At 51.1% G+C, this 20,912-nt stretch overlaps 1 long non-coding RNA gene across 3 annotated transcripts in view; it reads right to left on the reverse strand.

Moving 5' to 3' along the window:
* LOC121105779 overlaps nt 1–20,912 on the reverse strand; it is a 48,250-nt gene that overhangs the window by 25,861 nt on the left and 1,477 nt on the right. For all 3 annotated transcript variants that reach the window (XR_005838446.1, XR_005838445.1, XR_005838447.1), the window contains exons 2-4: nt 19,630–19,749; nt 18,184–18,302; nt 16,500–16,741 (exon numbers count right to left, since the gene is read on the reverse strand). This is a non-coding gene — a long non-coding RNA (uncharacterized LOC121105779). The remainder of the gene's footprint in view (nt 1–16,499; nt 16,742–18,183; nt 18,303–19,629; nt 19,750–20,912) is intronic.

A 20,912-nucleotide genomic window follows, 5' to 3' on the forward strand; every position in this document is an offset into this window, starting at 1 on the left:
TTCAGATAAAGACTCTGTAGCTAGACTTTGGGGTCAGGTCCCACTGAGCGAGTGGAATGTGAAATGCTGTGTGTCAGGAAGACAAATCTGATATCGGTGTATACCCATATTTAAATGTCCAGAAAGCTCCAGCAGTTACCGGGGCATTGGGACAGTGTATTTGGAATTAGATTGTTCCAGATAACCCAGGACTGGTCCAGGTGGGATTAACAGCATTCCCCCTCAACCACCTTTTGCTCTCCCATCTATCCTTGCCTTCCCTGACCTGCCTGCCCTGCTCTGATTGTAGGGACTACATGTCCCAGGCTCTCAAGAACCCCACTAATGGAGGCACCGGAAGAAAAGAAGGGGGGAGCCAAAGGGGGTTCAGAGTGTTTCTCTGCCTTCTGGGGTGTTCCTGGAAGAGACTGCAACACCTCCTTGGCTCCACTCCCACTACACAGCCCTCCTTTGATGGCCAAGCAACAGTAAGATGACCCTGGTTTGGGGGTTTTTGGTAGAACAACCTCCAACCACCTCTCCTCCCATTGGAGCCCCAGCACTAAGCACGGCAGTAGCAGGGCCGGCTCCGTGGGCTTGCCAGCCCGCAGCCAGGTGGGGACCATGCTGGTTTAACGCTCCATAGTAAATTCTTTCTGGCTGAAATACGTGCAGTGGACCCTAACAGATGGCCATCACAGTCATGCGTGGCTGCAGAGGACACTCTCGCCTTCCAGCCTGAGTCCCGATGTAGGCATTGGGCTTTCTCATGCACACCTCTCTGCTGTGTGTGTGTGTGTGTGTGTGTGTGTGTGTGTGTGTGTGTGTTTGAGCAGTCTTGAGTCCTAGTGCCAGGACCTCTCCTTCCCAGATCTGCCTGGAGGGTTGGAAACGGCTGCTGGGAAGCTCCTACCACAAGCTCCACAAGCTCCTACCACAAGCTCCACAAGGCCGCACGGTTGGAGCAGTGCCTGGAGGGCTTCGGACAGGTCTTTCTGCAAAGCACTGGACATAGGGGGTGGTGCCACAGGCTTCAGAGAGGGCCGATGGTCCAACCTTGTTAGAGAAGATGTGTTGATGGGTATGCCAATCACCTAAATTCTTCCTTTCTCAGCAGCTTAACCACTACGTTGGGGGCAAAGCCAAGTTCAGCTTTTCTATGGATCTCAGTCAATTCTTCTACAGTCCCTAACACGGTCTTAGTCTCAAAGACCTTTCCTTTTCCTATTTAGCTGGAGGAAGAATAACCACTATGGTGGTTCAGAGCTTGGATCTGAATCCAGGTCTGCCACCTACTAACTGCGTGGTGTTGAGCCAATTACTTACTAAGGAGGAGCCTTACTAAGGCTCCTCTCTGTGCCTTAGTTTTGTCATCTGCAAAATGGGATTAATAGCAGCACTAACTCTTCTGCAACTTTAAATCTCTCCCTGACTCCCTGCCCCCCACCAGCCAAACTGCAAGTCTTTGGTGTGCAGCATGAGGACGCCCGCCCCGTCTGCCCAGTTCTGCTGTGTTTGGAGCTGTCTGCTTCCGTGCTAGATGCCTCACTTAGCTCTCAGCACTGATTTGCAAGGCAGTCTTACTGAGGCGAGGAGAGCACAGTTAGACAATGACGGAACTTGCCCTTCACCCGTGAGTGGCAGAGCCAGGGTCAGCGCAGTGTCTGCGGGATGCCAAAGTCCTTCCTCCCCAACCGGCCCCTCACAGTCCCAAGTGCTTCCAGAACATTCCATGCTGTTTCATTCCTCTGTCTCCTTGCCTACTCACTGTTCTCCTCCCCGTTACATCTAGAAAATTATGAATAAGTGAATTTGGCCAAAGCAAGTGGTGCAGACGTGAGGGAGTGAAGACAGTAGAACCTTGGAGGGGGAGCCACGGAGGGGCACAGTCCAAGCAGTATTTCAGAGGTTTCTGAGCATGGGTGTGAATACGCCCCTGTGACCTCCCTTTCCTGAAGAGGGAGCCATGGCTTTCTTCTTGGGATCCTGGCATGAAAACCCATGGCTTCCACATTTCAGGTTGAGGTTGAAAAGTGCACACAGTGTGTCTGCATCTGATAGGCCAAGTGAGACTCGGCTTGGTCCTGACTGTGCAGTTGCCATGGCAACACATAATTGTGACTGGAAATGGGAATACATGCCCAATCACTGACCACGGATTTGCACCATCTTTTGTTTCCGTCTCCACAAAGAATTTCCTCCCGGGGAAATCACTTCTGGCTGATGGGGTCCTAACCCTCCCCTCTATAGCACTGTGTCATCTTGCTGGGGGCCCAGGAAGAGCTGTGGAGGACCTGCCGTGGCGGGGGCTGAGGATGGGGGCCTGGCAGCTTGCCGCAGTGCTCACACGTTCCAGGAGACTATGACCTTGTCCCTGAGCTTGCTTTCACATCCCACCTCCTCACCCTGCCTCCAGTTCGGCTTCTCCAGGGCTGTCCCTCCTCTGAGAGCAGAGCTCTGAAGAAATCATTCCTAGGATTTCATGAGTCCTGTTGCTTATCCCAACTGTTATTTCTACCATTAAAGACTGTCCTCCCTTCAAGGTTCAGCTCCAATCTTCTTCAAGAAGCATTCCCAGCACCAAATATTAGTGATAATCCCTGTGGAACTGAATGAGACCTTCTTCCTCCCTTCACCATCCCCCACAGCTCCTGGTCGGCATCACATTCGTTCAATCAACAAACACTATTGCCTGTCTCCTAAGCACCAGGCACCGTACTAGATTATGGAGCACTGACCAAAACAGATAAACATCTTTGACCTCATGGGACTTAAAACCTCATGTGGGAGCAGACAATAAACAAAACACATAAGTAAATTATGCATTAGGACGTATTAGGAGGTGACATGTGCCAAAGGGATAAATGAACAAAGAAGGGAGATGCCAGGAAAGAGGATTTCAATTTTTAAAAGGGTGGTCTGGGAAGGACTCACTGAGAAGTGGCATTTGAGTGGGGAGCTGGAGGAAAGGAAAAAGTAGATCATCCAGTTATCTAGGAAAAGAACATTCCAGGCAGAGGGAGTAGCCCATGCAAAGGCCCTGAGGTAGGAGGAAGTCTGGCATGTTGGAGAAACAGCTCGGAGAATAGCTAACTGGCTGGAGCAGAGGTGAGGAGGGGACAAATGGAGAGCCCATCATAAAGGCCTTGTAGGTCATGGTGGGGACATGGGCTTTGACAAGAGTGGAAGGTAGAGCCTTTGGAGGACTTTGGTAGAGGATCACTCTAACTGTTGTTTTGAGAATGGACCAGGGGAGCAGGGTGGAAGTAGAAACCTATTACCAGGTGACAGATGATCCAGTTTGGATTAGACTGGCATGGAGGATGGGTGAGAAGCAAAGGTTCCAGATATACTTTGGTGCAGGACCACCTGGATTTGCTGATGGAATTGGAAGTATGCATGAAGAAGGCAAGTAATCCAAGACAGTTCTGTTTTGGCTTGAGTAACGGGAAGGCTAGCAAAGCTGTGGTGTGGTGGGGTGGAAGGGTAGGATCCCAGTTTGGGGTATGTTCGGTTTGAGATGTCAGTGACCCCCACGTGGAGAGGTCAGGTGGGCGTTTGGATACAGGAGTCTGGTGTTCAAGGAAGAGGTCAGACGAGAGATCCAATCTTAGTGAATAGATGACTTATAAAGCCTGCAGGCTGAGTGAGCACAGTGAGGGGGTGAGTGCACCCGGGGAAAAGAACAGGCCCCAGCACGGAGACCTGGGCCACCAAGAGCCCATCAGGAGGAACCAACAACAGCCAGCAAGGTAGACAGAGAGCCCCGGCCAAAGGTCAGGGAGCCAGGGAAGGAAATGCTTCAAGAAAGAGGGAGAGACCGACTGCTCAGTGCTGCTGGAAGGTGAGTAAGATGAGGACTGAGGACTGACCGGGGGTGGGGGGGGGTCGTCAGCAGCTGCAGGGGTGTGGATGGGAGGGAGCAGAGCAGCGTGGCTGCGCACTGCTGGCTGGTGGGCGCCCCTAGGGGAGCTGGCACTTGGCCGTGGATACTTGGCACCATCTGCTTCATGTCTCCGGATGCCTGGGGAGAACTCCAGGCTACTCCAGTCCAAGTTTGTAGGAACAAGGCCCCCATTCTTTTTGTTTTAAAGCTCACCGGTAACTCCAATGTGTAGCCAAGAGGAAGGACACCTGCACGCACGAGAGAAACATCGATGGGACAGGAAAGAGAGGGAATGATGGCTCGAGGAGAGCAGAGAGGCGGTTTCTAGGGAAGAGAGAGTCAAGAGTCTCCGTGGTTGTTGCTGCTGGTAGGCGGCCCGTGGGGGAGGGAGCCTGGCAGAAGTTCGTTCTGACTGTCCCTTTGCTGGAGAAGTAGGAGGAGAGGTTACCTGCTGGAGTGAGGGGAGGGCAGAGTCTGAAATGGCTGTGATGGGGAGCGGGAGAGGGGAGGTACCTCGGAGGTCTCCAGTGGCCCCAGGCAGCACAGGGGCCGCTGCTGGCACCTCAGGGTGAGACCACGCTGCTCGGCCACCCCCTCCCCGCAGCTCCGTGGCTCTGGGCATCTGCCTCGGGACCCCGCAGACCTGCTGGAAGTCCAGGCTGTCCAGTCCTGGTTGAAGCTCTCTGCCCCTTGCTGCTGCACCATCTTGGCCACGTTTAGTGTCCCGTCGTCTCCACTTCTTCAGCGGTGACAGGACCCTCCACCGAAGGACGTGTGAGAGGCCGCAGGTGGGCTGAGAGCACCTAGCACAAAGCTGTCCCACATGGGCTCGTAGTAAATGTTAGCTCCTGTGACAATTCCCCACTGGTCAGGGACTGGCTGCATCACACCATGAGGGCCCCTCATCTCTTTGTGCAGGGGTGGGGGTGGGGGCTGCACTCTCTCCTGTGTGTCCTCCAGGGAGCATGGTCCGTGCTGGCCGCGTGGATATGACGCGGTCAGTAAACGCCTTTGGCTGAACCACCAGTTACTCCCTGAGCATTTGCCTGGTAGAAGCTACAAGATCATTGAAACCAAGGAGGAGGCAGAAGCAAGGTTCCAACGGCAGGCTGTTTGCCCAGTACCTTCTCCTCCACATTCCTCCCCAATTTTACACTCTGATTCTGATCTTCACGGCGAAGTTATAAATAAGATGGGTGATCTGCACCTCTCCTACTTAGAAGAAAAACATCTGAGATCACGTACAATAAAAGGTACAAAATAATAGAGCCATTGAAGTAAGGATAAGAAACACGACTGGACAGCAAGCTGGGGGGCAGCAGCAGAGACCCCGGCACCGCAGAGAGCCATGCGTCCTGATCTCTGGACCTGCCGAGGTTGAGGGAGGGTCTCTGCCTTTCTGAAGACGGCACTGCTAAGTTTGCAGGCGTATCTGTGTCCAGATGAACTGTGAAGTTTTCCTACGTGTTTTGGAAAATGGCATGCTTATTAGCTCTTTAAGACTCAACTTCCTCTAGGCTGGGTGGGTGGCAGTCACTGGTTTCACCCCCCACCAAAAAGCCCAGTAACGGTGAAAAGGGTGGGGCATTTCTGTCCCTGGGCTAGTTAAGAGCAGCCCCATGGGAAAGGGGCACCCAGCCACCCTAATCCCGAAAGGCAGGAAGGTTGGGATTCGGGGGTCCTGTCCGCAAACCTCCAGGATTGCCTGAAGTGGAGGGCTGTCCTTCGTGAGGAGCCTGAAGACCCCGTGCCTGTGTGAGGGACGGGAAGGGGCCAGCCCAGTACCATTCCATCGGGGCTGTGATGTCACTGCAGAGTCTGTAATCAGAAGGATCGCGCGGGGCCCAGATGCCCCAGGCCCGAGCCCCACGTCCTGGTCTCACACGGTCAGCTGCCTCTGCTCCAGCAGGATGTCACTCCTGCCCGTGGGACTCTGAAATGCCCCTCCCAGCAGGCACGACAAAGCAAAGGATGACCGTTCACAGGCTTCTCTGACACACGGGACACACGGTGATGACGGGCCTACTCTATTTAGAGAGGGCTTCACGTCTTGCAAACTGCTGGTCCGTACACCCCCTCCTCCAACCCTCAGAGCAAAGGGCCGGTGAGGCGGATGCCCATTGTGTAGATGAGGCAGCTGAGGCACCCACGGCCTCCGCACTGGGGTGGGAGGGGGTGACAAATCCAGAAGCCGACTCACGGTGAGGAGAGCCCGAGGAGGCTGTGCATTAGCTTTTAGGGGCCGGTGGCAGCCAGGCTGGGGCTGCCGCGGCTCAGGCCTTCCTCCCTGAAAGGGGAGACAGAGCGGGGGTCTCGGAGGGTCCCGTGATGAGGTTATTGCTACACTCAGCTCACGCACTGCAGGTCAGAATGAGTCCTCCGGGAGGCAGTGCGCAGCCACCAGGTGCAACCAGGAGCACAGCTGGTCCCCAGCCGGCTGTCACACCACGGGCTCCCCGCGAAGCCGCTCTGCAAGATGACACGATGTGTCACGAGAATGCACTAATTCTCTGGCCTTGATTGGAGATGAGCCGCTCTCTGCCTTAATTAAAATTGAAGCTTATGGGTGCTAAATGTGGCTCTTGCTAAATGCAAATTGTCTTTGATTTACATTTGGAATGGGTCCTCCTGTCCCCTTTCTGTGCGTTAACTTTCACGTGGCAAGATCTGGATTTTTTTTTTCTTCTACTGAGAGCTGTTAAAGGACCAGAGGAGTCAGAGGCTTGGGTGGGTTCAAATATGGGGCTCAACCCAAATCCCCAACAGAATGCCTTTCTCGTAGCTTCTTCTGTGGTCCCCATGCCACGAGGGCTGGTTAAGTCATAGAGAGTCAGAGTCTTGCAGACTGATCATAACAGAGCATTTGTGCACCTGGAGTCAGATGCTGGGTGTGGCTGGCCCCCGATAGCTGGGTTTTTATGAGGGCTGCACCCATGTGATCCAGTCCCCTCTCCGGCAGGCCTTAACCCCATGCGTAGACCCGCCGTGTGCTCTCTACTCTGAGGGCTGAGGTCAGACCCTACTTGGTTCCAAAACCAATCGGGTCAGTCTTGAAAAATACAACAGAAATAGCCTTTTCGCAAGCAACAGAAAGCAGCAGCTGCCGAAAATCTTTTTACGGAGCAAGGTGAGAAATACAAATAAATCAAGTGAGGCAGTTTATAATTAAGTGCTAAGGGGTACAGCGCTGCCCATAGATGTGTTAAGAACACAGGGCAGCAGAGCAGGGGGTGAGCAAGAGCCTGGGTGCTCTAAGGGAAATTTAGATGCCCTGACAGGGACAGAGGGAGCTGTGGGTAATTGGAGGAGAGGAGGACGGGTGCTCCAGGCAGGAGAGGACACAGGACAAATGTTCGGAGGGGCAGCCGAGATAGGCATATTAGTTTCCATGGCTGCTGTCACAAAGTATCACAGACCGGGTGGCTCGTTACAGAAACTCATCCTCTTGCGGTTCTGGATGCTAGAAGTCTGCAGTCAGCAGAGCCCACGAGGCTCTCAGGGAGGACTGCTCGGCGCCCATCTCTCGGATTCTGGTGCTGCTGGCAATGCTTGGTGCATCACTCCAACCAGTCTGCACCCTCACGTGGCCTTCTCCTTGCATGTGTGTCCTCACAAGGCGTTCTCCTTGCTGCGTGTCTGTGTCTGTGCCTCCTCTCTTCCCGTAAGGACCCAGTCCTCTAGTTTGGGGGGGCCACATTAATGACCTCACCTTAGTTACCTAGATGACATCGGCCAAGACCCAATTTCCAGATAAGGTCACATTCGCAGGTGCCAGGCATATGGCTTCAACATATGTCTTTGGGGAACACAATTCAACCCACCTACCATGCTTATGGGCCAGAGGCCAGCCTGCCCATCTCTTGGGGGAGACACTGTCAGGTAGAACTGGGCAGGGGGCTGGGGGAAGAGCTAAAGCAGGTGGGGCTGGTGGTCTGGGAGGGGGTTGATGAACCCCCTGCAGTGCTGGTGCTGTCAACAGTGGAGGGAGATGCAGCATGGAGGTTATGACCAGCCAGGGGAGAATCCCGATGCAGGAGCAACGGTCTGGAGCACAGCCGTGCCAACAGCAGAGAACTATGCTCCTTTCGAGAAATAGGTTCCTGATAGAGGGAACACTTGACCTTGGAGCACCGCCTTCCGTGCACCTGGAATAGCCCCCTGGGATCGAGGGCCTGTGGGCCCCACCAAGTCACAAAGCTGAACAGACGAGCAGCAGTCCATTGCAAGAGGGAGATGGTGCCCCTGGGACAGAGGCTGAGCAAGCTCACAGGGTTGAGGAAGCTGCACAGGCCAGCCGTTCAGACTGCCACATCACTCACGATGGTTCCACCACACCCCTTCCCCAGCCCACTCCTACGGCCATGTGGGTAGTGGGGTGTCCTGTAGGACCACCGTAAGGAACAGATAAAAAAATCCCAGCTTGATCGACAGATGGCCATCTTGGGGGAGGGATCTGAAAGTGTCCGGCAGCTGCGTTCTGTCATGTTCTGGGACAGCCCTGAATGACCCAGGTGACTGTTCTTGCCAGTGGGCACATGCTCACCCACGTGTGTGGAAAGAGAAATAGACCAAGGTGCCTGGGCTGTGGCCAGTGGCCCAGCTAGCTGGTTAGGGGTCTGGAAGGAAAAGGACTGGAGGGTCAGGGACAGAAAGGTCTGGGGAGAGGCAGGTGGATGGACATTTGGGAGCGGGCACATGGTGTACAGGTGTTTGGCTCCCACGTTAGTGCCCACCAGAGAGCACCCACCATGCAAGGGGCGCTGGACAGCCAAGTGTGCAGCTGCCTCACTGGTTGATGGCAGCTGGCCTTTGTCACCAGCCACCCTGGGACTGGCGAGATGGGTACATGACTGGAGCAGCCGGAGTGGCAGAGAAGGTGGTTATGCGTGGGCCTGACAGCACCAACTCCCATTTATCAAGGGTCATCTAGAACTGCCCCTTCTGAATTTCCAACCAGTCAGCCACCGAGGCCACTGCCGACCCCAGTCGGTGCTGCTCCCTGAGGGGACCATCTGTCTGGTAGCAAGGTGGCCACATGAAGCCCCTTTCACCTCGGAAGGGCCAGCGGTTCATCTTACAAGGATAGACGGCTATTCCAGGTGTGGATTTGTCTCTCCTGCCCACAGAGCCTCAGTGAGCACCACCGTCTGGGGGCTTATGGGGCAGCTGGCCAGGCATGGACGCCACACAACAGAGCATCCAACAGAGGGCTCACGTCACAGCTAAGAAGGTGCAGGGGTGGGGCCATGACTGTGCTCACGTCACAGCTAAGAAGGTGCAGGGGTGGGGCCATGACTGTAGGATGCACCGGTCCCCACACTCCACACCATCCCCAAGCAGCCAGGCTCACAGAGAGCTGGGATAGTGGACTGCAGGAGTCCCTGAGGCTCGGAGGGGAGGCTGTGCGGGGTTGGGAAGGAACCCCTTGCGGGTGCAGCGTGTGCTTTACCTCAGAGACCCCTCCGTGGTGCTGCGTCTCCCGTAGGAAAAACACATGGACCATGCAGTCACCCCAGTGACCTGCTGGGAGACTCTCTGCTTCCTGTGCCTGCAACTCTGGACTCTGTAGAGTTAAAAGTCTGGTTCCCAAAAAGGACACGGCCAGGGTCCTACTGAACTACAAGCTACAGTTGTCACCAGGACACTCTGGCTCCGCGTGGCCGGGGTCCGGGGGGTGAGGAAGGAAGTCACTCTCTTGGTGGGGTAAGTTGACCTTGATCCGCGGTAGGAGGTAGTGCGCTTTCATACGATGCGGTGGGGGAGGGAGACACATGGAAGCCAGGGACCCCTGTGGCTCCTCCCTTGTGCGGGCTCAGCATGACTGTGTGCCCTGCAGCCCTGGCCCAGGGACGGTGTGATTATGAAGGACTCCGAGCCCTCAGGACAAGGTCTGGATCACACTCCCAGGTAGGCCATTTAGACTGGATACTGTGGGGTGGGGGAGACGAGCTGCAGCACTGGTAGCTTACAGTTAATTCCATCCTTCTTCTTCTAAGTCTCCCCAGAGGTGAGAGACCCAAGAAACCACAGGGGAGTTGCTCCCTACACATGGACAAAACTGTGCATCCGTGTGTTGCAAGGGGAGATACGGTGGCCACAGAGGTGACACCCAGCTGTCCCTCCAAAGGCCCTGCCACAGAGGCATCCTTGACTGACAGCCCCAGAGCCTCCTGCTTGGCTTCTGAGGCCACACCTTCCTCGGGCTGTCCCCAGGTAACGACGGAACATGATGGGTCCACAGCATGTCTGCGACTGACGACTTGTGTGTGGTGACTCCCCCTTGGTCTGGCTGTGAACTGTGCTCAGAACTGTGCTGATCTGAGGCTTTTCCTACCCCTTCCACTGTCCTGCCATAGGTATCAGACCTGGGCCATGGTCTGAGGCTCTCCCCACCTACCTCTGCTCGTTCTCCCCTGCACCCTGCACAGACGGTGTCCCCATTCAATCTCTCATGTGTCTAATTCTGTCTTGGCGTCCACCTCCCTGAGGATCCCAACTGATACAGATATGCTGGCAAAGGGGAGCCTCTGAAGTTACTGTTTCTTTGTTTAATAAGGGATAGAGAGATGAACTGAGTAATCCCTGGGATCCTAGCAATTCAGCCTGAATCAGATCCAAGTTTTCATTCATAAGGGTCAGTTGGAGCAACGTTCACCAGCTGGTGGGATGTGGACAGACACCGTGATGTGGGAATTTCACTACTGGACCCTTTACGTGCCTTATCCACACGGACGATTCGGCTAGATGCTTGCACAAGTATTCTATCGGAAGTCTATGGGCATTGATATTTTTGCTCTTTTGCACCTCTCACACTGCCCCAAATTTACAAAAGGTTTAAAAGGAGTTCTGAAATATTTTGAGCAGTAGGAAAATCATTAGAACAAAGGCAGATCTTCCCAAAGGACTATTATAATGCCCTTGTTTGTGGGCAGTTCCCCTGTTCTCCATGAAAGCCGAACAGTGATAGAACAGGGAGGCAGGTAATCAGAAGGGGAATGAAGCATGAGAGACTATGGACTATGAGAAACAAACTGAGGGCTTCAGAGGGGAGGGGGGTGGGGGAATGGGATAGACCGGTGATGGGTAGTAAGGAGGGCACATATTGCATGGTGCACTGGGTGTTATACACAACTAATGAATCATCGAGCTTTACATCAGAAACCAGGGATGTACTGTATGGTGACTAACATAATATAATAAAAAAACATTAAAAAAAAAGAACAGGGAGGCAGGGCATTTTGCGATCTCATGTAGCCCTAAGATTAGCCACTTTGTGAATCTGGATATAAAAACACAAAGAGATACAAGGATTTAAAAAAAAAAATGAGGATGTGGTAAGAGTAAACCGTAAGGAAGGTGGGCATTTTTACATCAGGTCTTGGTAATTCTCTGAACCAGAAATCTGACCATTTACATCAACCTGACAACCCCTCCCTCCCAGCGCAGCCCCTCCTCCCAGCCCAGAGGTATCTGGTTACAGAGCCACGGGAGTTTAACCAGGAATAAAAAGGACTGAGTTCTGCCTGTTCAAGTAAATAACCAATGTGCTCTTGACGATGCTGGGTCTTGGCTTCTGTAATCACTGTGGTTTTTTTTTTTTTTCTTGCTCAGGTAACTTGAAAAATTACCAATGGACCTCGATAATCCCAGTCATTAGTAAGCTTAAGCAGACTTTCTTCAAGCACAAAGGGCAAAGTTCTTTTCCTATGGGAGTTTTGTGCACTCTGATCCCATCAGAGGTAGTGAGTGCCCAGAGCCGCGGGCATATCCAATTCCTCTGTTGGAGCTGAGCCTCCGAAAATGGCCCTCGCATCCCACAAGCACGGTGTGGATACAGGAAGCTGCCCACCCACACAGAGGGCGGTCTCACGGCCTCCCAGCCTTCCGTTCCCACAGATATCCAGAATGCACTCGGGAATAAACAGCCGGGTCCTGCAGGTCCCTCGGGAGGCTGCTGGCCATGAGGGCCAGGCTACCTGACCACAGCGAAGACTGCGGCCAAGGTGGCCGAGGGGCAGCAGAGTCAGGCTGTAACAGCCCAATAACAGGCATTCCTGTTGGCTACAAACTCTGCATACGCAGCCTTCCCCTTCTTCTTTGCTTCTCTTCTCCCTTCCTGCATCCTTTCTTTTCCTCCCCACCCTGTTCTAGAAAGAATAACACAATTAAGTTAATTAAAAGTGAGATGTTCATTAGTTAAGGCTCTTGCCTCGCAAGAAACAGAAATCCAACTCTATCTTAAGAAAAGACGGGAATGTGGTTGGCTCACAGGGAGAGGGAGAGGAGGAAATGGTCTTAGGGGTGATGGGGGCCAAGGCTTCCATGTCTTCCCTCCTTCCTTCTGAGAGCCGTACTCTCAGGCTACTGTCCCTTGAGGGGGGCAGCTCCAGGTGGAAGCCTTGCAGCCTTGGGGTGGGGAGGGAGGGGGCTTGGTCAGCTCCAGTTAGAATCCAAGGGAAGGGCTCTGATTGGCTCCCCAAATGAGGGTGGTTGTGATTGGCTGAGCCTGTGGGCAGGGACCAGAACACTGAGGCAGAGGGGCAGCCCCTGCCAGCAGGGGAGGCAAGTTCCCCCAAAGAGGAGGATAAAGCACTGAATGGACAGGGCATGTGTGGGTGGGTTCCAGCTTTCAGCGTTGATGCTCTGGTCTCTGGCCACCCGTGAGAAAGACATGAGGGTTGGTTCCAGGGCCCACAAGGAACAAAAGAACCAAGAGTTCAGGAGAAAGGCCACTTGGTTGGTTTTAAGACCAAACAGGAATTTCTCTCCGGAGACCTTAACATATGTCTTTTTTAATGTTTCAAACTATCACATCCCCCTGTTGGCTAGCCACACTCACCCCTGCCCTAATAGAATCGAGTCCTGTCTGTCGGGGTTTCAGACACAGCTCTGGTTGGGACAGTTCTAGGTAGAAACAGATTTCTCTGCAGGGTCTCGTGCCTTCCTTGGAACACCACCCCAAATAACTCTATTGCCCTTCTCCCTCTGGAGTCCCAGTGCAAAGCCCAACATACTTTCTAAAATCCCATGTGATCCCTCTTCCGCCTTCATAAAAACCCTCTTTCCACTTGGGCCTTAAGTGGTATCCCATTCCTAGGCCTCTGACTCATTCCCCTGCTGTTCAATAATATAAAAGTCTCTAGAAAGGCTTACAAAGTCAAAAACCCTAACCTCACATTTGCATCTCATACAACATAATCTCTCTTCAGGGACGGTTTGGTGCAGATATCATGCACATGAAATGGGAAGGGGACACGTGTTGGCATCCCCTTCACCGCATGTCCCCCCACAGGGACTCAGATAGGCTTTCAGCCCACACAGCTGGGAGGGCAGCTCAGTTGCCAGCTCCGTGGGAAGCAGCTGTGCTCTCCTGCCTGGTGATCCTGGGGGACGGGCTATTCTAGAAGGCACCCTCCACAGCCACACACGTTCTGGAGGGCGACAGGCAGGCACCGTGCCTGCAACTCTCTTGGCTGAAAAGACAGAGCAAAGTGTGCAGCTGTTGTGTGTCTGGTTCCCAAAATACTTTCCAGGAGAAGGATCGGAAGAAGGGTCAGACCAGCAAGGTCTCAAACTTCACACCAGCAGGTGCACACCAGGAGGCCTACCTCAAACTGTCTGACCAGAGCGTGGGGAAGCAGCCCAGTGCCTGAGGGCCACTCTGTGACAAATGCTACTCTATCCCCGAGGTGCCAGGCTCTCGGCTGCCCTGGGACCAGCGGCAACTTTGGAACAGACTTTTAGGATGTGAGCTCTCCTCTGGGGTGAATATCGTTTCTCAGCACAGAGCCACAGGGCATATGCCCAGGAAATTATGGGCACTGTGATTTCCCAGAAGAATTCTGGGAAGCAAACAGCAAACATGCCACTGCTGTGTGCTCTACTTTTGGGACTGACGCTGACTAAGAGAAAGGAGCATCTCCCACGTGCAGGTGCTCACACACTCCCCAGCACTCTCATCCGGTGATTAGTAAGTGGTTGTGCAACGTGCCTGCAGACACACCACCAGGGAGTGGCAGAGGCAAGTGTGAGTCCAGAGCCTGTGCCCTTCCCACCACACTTCTCAGTATGTGACAGAAAACCTCAGCAGCCATAGAAATAAATCAATAACACAAACCACATAAAAAAGGGAAAATCCTGCATGCCAAAAAAAAAAAAAAGAAGGCAAGATAAACAAAGTCAAAGGCAGATAGACGGGGAAGAAACACTTGGCAATCCACGGCACTGATGGGTCTAATTCTGTGAAGGTGTAAAGAGCCCCTACAAGCAGGTGAGAGAAAGAGCTAGCACCAACAGGAGAGAGGGCCAAAAGCACAGACGGGTAATTTGCAGGAAGGTAACTGAGGAGGAAATACAAACGCACAAAAGCTGTTCTTCATTCAGAACAAGAAAACGAAACAGTCCAAGTACGAGGCACTATTTTCACCTAACACATCAGCAAATATCAGAAAGTTAGGAAATCAACTTTGCTAGTGGGCCTCACGAGACAGGCCTGCGCGTGCCCCGTGGCGGGAGTGCACCCCAACCATAGGAGGAGTACAGACAGCCTGCGTCCCGAGGGGACCGTGCAAGCGAGCTTTGCTCCAGCATCGGAGCGCGTGCTTCACGACACTGCAGTGTGTGTACCCGCATTCCAGCTCTGGGAGCAGCCTCAGTTCTCATCAGGAGGGGACTGCTTCAGTAAACAAATGTAACAAATGACAAATCACCATCAAGCAAGGTATGTGGTGTTTCTACTATGGAATACTACGCGGCCATTTCCGGAACAGGGCAGCTCTCTGCAAACTGCTACGCGCCCTCCAAGACATGCCGCTGAGTTAGCAGACGCACACCTCGCCCCTCCACTCGTGCAGGGAAAGGTCCCCACCTGGCCCCTCCCCGCTCTGCTTTCCCATCTCTCTCCCCACCAACCCCCCCACCTCCTCCTCCATCACGGGGGCCACTGCTCCCTATTCCTGGGGAAACCAGAACGCCCAGATCCCTGCCTGTGTCTCCGAGCACCCGTCCCTCCAGTCACGTGACGAGCCTCCTGTCACCCGGTGGACTGTCCCCCACCTGGTCCACAGCTGGCACACCTCACCCCTCTTGACCACTTCAGAACTTTGCTCCTGCACTTTTCCTGTTCTGCATGGTGGATTCCCTTCCTGGACTGTGATGGAGTCATGTCATTCGCACTCGAACACGCTGGAACATTCTACTCCTTAAAAACCAGCATCTGTTGACCCACAGTCCTCTCCCCACCGCCTATCTCTGCTCCCTGTTCTGCAAAGCTCTTGGAACTAGCCTTTAAGCAAGTGCCCCTCCGTGGCCCTGTGTCCTGCAAGCCCTCTCCACGGGGCCACTGCTCCCTCCCGTCTGTGGTTCATCAAGACTGCCGTGGCCAACCCCACGGTCACCTCCAAGTCCTGTCATGCAGGGTGCACTTTCCTTGACGCACTTCTGTCTCCTGGACGCCAGATCCACTTCTCTTGGTTCTCTTCGTAACTCAAGGCTGCTCATCTCCCCAGCTTCTAACTGGTAGAAGGTCATGGGGTGCAGTCCTGACCTCTTCACTGTCTACACTTGTGCCCGATTCAGTTCCCTGAAATGCCAGGTGGGCCAACGTCTCCAGCCAGATGTCTCCCTGCTGCTCGGGTATCTTCACTTAGGTCCCTACAGGCACCTCAGACTTACTACAGCCAAAAGAAGACTCCCCATTTCCCCGGCCTCTCCCTAAGCCTCCCCTCCCAGGAAACAGGATCATTCTAGCTGCTTGGGCCAAGACCTTCAGAGCCATATGTCACCCGTTTCCTTCTCTCAGACCTTGTACCCGATCTATCAGCAAATTCTGGGGATTCTGTCTTCAAAATACATCCGGAAGCAACTACTTCTCACCACCCTGCCTCTCCCTTCATGGTCTGAGCCAGGGCGTCTCTTGCTTGGATGACGGTTACAGTCCCTAACTTATACTCTCCACCTCACAGAGCTGCCAGGCTAATCTTTCAGAGCGGAAGCCAGATCGTGCCATTCTTCTAGCTGATGTTCCCCAGCACCATCCCTACATAAAGCCTCACCTTCCTCCCGCCACCCGCAGCCACATTGCCCTCCTGACCTTTCCTAGAACCCTCCCCCACAGCTGCGCACCTGGTTCCCTCACCCATGTCTCCCTGATTTCCACTCATATGTCCACTGGGCTCTGGGACCACAGTCAGAGCAGCCTGGCAGCCACTGAGGGACGGTCCTGGCTGGTGGGGCTGGAGCCACAAAGGAAAGACACGCTCCCCAAGCAAAACAAGGCAAGAAGAACCCCCAGCCTCTCTCCTGCTCCCACATTCCAGTCTCCCCACTGCCCCCCTCTGGCCAAACCCGGCCAGACGCGAAGTGGAATCAGTTGGGTAAAGGTCCTCAGGTGGCAGCTCCAGGCAACACAGAGCAGGGCGCGACAGAGACCGGATCTACGGGCAGAGGGAGATGACCACACAAGAACACACCCCCCCTGCAAAAGAACAAATCTTCAAACAGGCTGAAAAACCACTCTCATGAGGGAGTGGTTACAATGACCCAATTCTCTAGCCCTCTCCCTTCTTGGTGAACCAATTATGTCAGTTTCTTAAGGCTGAAATATAAAGAAAAGACTTAGAACCAACAATCCTACCAAGATGTAGACTCTTGTTGAAGCTCGGGTCGAAGCCGCTGTGCTCGGATCCTAGCCAGGAGACTGTGGATGGTTTGTGGCCTCGGTGCTGACCAGTGTGAGCACGGAGACTCTGCAAGCGCTCCGTATTAGCAGTGAGCCCCACACGCACCCCTGTGCTCCACACAAGGTCCTTCTGGTTGGCCAGAGAAACTGCATCCGTCTTCACAAGATTCTCATCATGGGCATCGCGTATGGATAAGCTACAATGACAGGAAAGCGTTCTCTCAGGCTGGTCAGAGAACAACGAACTTTGTAATTATGCTTTACTTTTCACCTAGAGGGTAAAATGCTACAATGAGTAGGGATAGAAAAAAAATTTTTAAAAAAACAAGGTAAGTCCTTTTGCACAATGGTGCACTGGGAGTGTGTGTTAAAATGATTTTAAATGACCTTTTGCAAGCCCACGGCACGGAGTTTCTCTCTCCCCATTCTCTCCCAAGACCTCATGCAACCCTTTGGAGTTACATTTAGGAACATCTTACAAAATACCTTTTTGACCCACATGGCATAAGGAGGATTGTTAAAACTCACTATGTCCTTGACGGCCTCCCTGTACAACCAGAGCCCTTGACCTGGGCATCTTGTAGGCTCTGTCCGTGTACTAAATAGGCATTTATTGATTGTGATATGAAGTGCTAAGGTTCAAGGACGGGGATAGACGCGGGCAAATTCGTGCATGGGTTTAACTCCAGGTGTGCCTGGGCCCTCTGGGAGGGACACAGCTTTCTCTGAGAGTCAGGATGGAAACTGCATCTGCGGTGATGAGTGGATGTCAAGAGCTCTAAGTCTGGAACACACCTGAAAATCCAGGACACACACTGGAGTCCCACTGTCCAAACACGGCCAATCCTAAGGCACTGTAAATGTATTTTTTTTTTCTGGAGTCTTGTTAAAAAACCGTAACTGGCATTCTAGAGGCCAGGTCTGGATATCAGCTGCAAGTTACGTGAGCAAAAGCTTAAGAGTGGTACTGGTAAGGACCCTCTCATGCAAGTTACTGTTCATATTTGCACTGCAGTATATGAACTTTGGGGCTAGTATAATTGCCAAAGAAATTTTATTTGCTTGGGAAATTACTATAATTAATTTGCATTGTTTTATAATGCCTCAAATAGATACGCTGAGTGAGAGATCAGAAATCAGTCACGAGCCATATTCCAGTAATAGTGGTATTCCAAATTTCCCTGGGTTAATCTGTATGCTTACAGTGCGTTCAAAGCTCAGAACTAAGTTGAGAACCAACATACACAGACCTTTAGTCAAATTCTGCAGCCCTGGATGGGAGGAAATGCCGGATCACCAGAACAAAAGTTACATGGGAACTCTGCAAAGCAGTTATAAAAGCAGCCAATGGCAGAACCGAAGACTTTATTCCCAACTAATGCTGTTTACGTGACTCCCACCCTTAGTCAAGGAAGGGGACATAATTGCTGGGATTACCTATTCTTTTATTTAGCAAACAGACGCCTTTCCACTGCACAGTGCTGCGGGTCACACATATCCTGCCTGCTGAATCTGTCATTCTTTAGAACTGCTGAGTGTGTGTTTAGGCACAGAGCCGGTCAAGACACCAGGCTGTTCTCTAGAGAAAAAAAGTGAACAGCAAGTCTGTCCGTTGGGAGAATATTGCCACAGAGCTTACCTTTATCTTAATCCAAAGTACTTGTTGGATTGCACGAGCAGGACGACCCACGGTTAACTGGCGTTATGGATGAAGGGCAACGTGAAACACAGATAAAGGAGGTGGCTTGTGTGGGTCCCCTGAAAAATCAAAAGTGACCCATGAAAAGGTTGCCAGGACATATGCTGCCCCAAAGCAGCCCTCTCCACGGGTCCTGAGCGCACCTCCACCTCTACCCTTGGATTGATATTAGTGGCCTCATTTAAAACCAGGGAGCAAAAGCTTTCACAAGGTTACATAATCGGTACCCATGTTTAAAGGAAAATAAAAATTTGAATGTGACCCTTAGCCCTGGTTTTCACAATGAGATGACAACACCCGCTTCTCTGGTATCCAATGAGTTAGCAAAGCATTCGCAGAGTCCTCAGTCCAGACCCTGTTTCATTTTTCCAAGAGGTGCTTTCTGCACAGAATTGAGTGACTGGTTTCCTAAATATACAAACCTACGTAGCTAAGATGTTGATGTCTGTCCAAGGTCACCCTGAAGGAGTTTCCTAAATAGTATTGCTAGCCTTGTACAAAGCTTTTAAAAGCAGAGGGGCCATGCTTTTTAGTTTCTTTCCAGAGGGCCCGGCAAATTAAAATCAATAGGTAGAAGTTAAATGGATATCAGAGCACGTTCTGACGGCTAGTCTCAGTTTCCCTCCTCCGTAAAATGTCTCTGAGAGTTCTAGGGGATTTTAATAGAAAAAAATTGGGGAACAACAATTACACAAACACATGTGTGGTATAAAATGGGGTTAACAGCATCTCCTCCTGCAGATGTACTAAAACCTATAATACAGCCCCAGCACTGGCACATAGTAGGTGCTGCATATTGTACCTCTCATTATCATCAGCCTGGACAAGTGATGCCTCGATGGAAACATCTTCAACAAGCTCCCTTTCCCTGAGAAGCACTGTCCTAAGCCATCTGTGGGGAAGGACCAGAGGCCTTTTTTTTGCTTGTTTGTTTTTAATTTTCAATTCATTGTGCAATGGTACTTTTGAAAAGCTAAATAAAAAAGGGATTAACAGAGCAATACAATTAACAAAGATGTACAATATATATAATCACGACAAAACACAAGCTCCCTATTAAAGAGGCCTTAGAAATCTTCAGAAGATTCTCTTGCAGAAGGGGGAAGGAAGTGACTTGCTCACAGTTATTTAGCAGATGAGTAGCAGTGCTGGGGTAGGACTCAAGTCACACTCTTAGAGCCTGTGAGGTGCTTCCCATGCCCCCCCCCCCCACCCCTAGGACAGGGCCACACCAGGGTAAGACAGATGTCTCTGGGTAAAAATTTAAGGGGGTGCCAAAAAACTCAGTCATTATGATAAGTAATATTTCAACGCAATTATTTTTTTTATAGGCAAGGCAATACTGTGCTAACAAATAATTATCAAAATCTCAGTGGTTTAACCCACCTCAATCAAGTCCGAAGCAAGCTGCCCTCTCGTTTCTTACTGGACACCATCCAGAACACGTGGTCTCTAAGATGATGGCAGCAGAGGAAAAGTGAGGGAGACATACCAACTCTTCACTGCCTGATGTGGAAATAATTCACAATAAAACTACTCACATTTCATTGGCCAGAATTAATTACACATTCTTAGCCTAACGGCTAGGGCACTGGAAAATGTAGAGGACCACATAGATATTCCGTGACCTAAGACCCTCTGCTTTACTCAAACCCTGTGCAGTATATATATATATATATATATATATATATATATATATATATATATATATATATATATATATATATATATATATATATATATATATATATATATATATATATATATATATATATATATATATATATATATATACACACACATATACATATATATAGCATATTATAAACTTAATATATGAACTTATATATAACCTTCATATTTCATGTATAAAGTTTAAATAGATTACATATAAACCTTATATATAAGATTATTATGTATATAAACTTGTTATATATATAATCTGTAGAAACTTATATGTATGCAAACTTTATTTTATACCCGAAAGAGTCAGAATTTTTCATAAAGATAGGATCAGTAATGGTGTTGACCAGAGCAAAAGGCAAACTCACTAATGCTTCTCTTTATTTTAAATTTTGATATTGTGCTCAGCATAGCTCATATTGCATTATTTTGAGAAGGGAGTCATGGGTCAGCGGATTCAGAAACAATCAGTGGCAAGGGTCATCATATGGACACAGTTGCTTGGCACGCCATGTTTAGCCACTGGCTAAAATAACTGTGTGTGCAGCAAGGTGGAGGTGAAGATGGGGTTGCTGGCACCCCAAAGCAAAACCACCACAAAAACTCAATTCTAAGACTCCACTGATTGGAAGATATATGATCAATTTATTAATATCTTTTCAGAAGGAGAAAAAAAATGTCTGGTAAGCCTCTTTTGGCACTGTCTCTAAGGAACACCCAGATCTCAGAACTATTAACATATGTAGCAACAACAACAAAAGGCTCTTAAAATGCAGGCAATATGGTAACACATTTTAATTTAGGGTCCCCAGGCACTGAAGTCTACACCCCAGCAAAATAAATTCAGAGAAGGCATCAATTTTATTAATGAATGGCCATATTTACACAAAGCAACTGACAAAAGTACCTATTAGAACTGCTAACCACTGCCCATCAACCAGGACAGGCCCCAGGCAAACATTTAGCGGGAGCAATAACACGGTGGC

This window comes from Ursus maritimus, unplaced genomic scaffold, assembly GCF_017311325.1.
Source record: "Ursus maritimus isolate PB19 unplaced genomic scaffold, ASM1731132v1 scaffold_3, whole genome shotgun sequence".
NCBI lineage: Eukaryota > Metazoa > Chordata > Mammalia > Carnivora > Ursidae > Ursus > Ursus maritimus.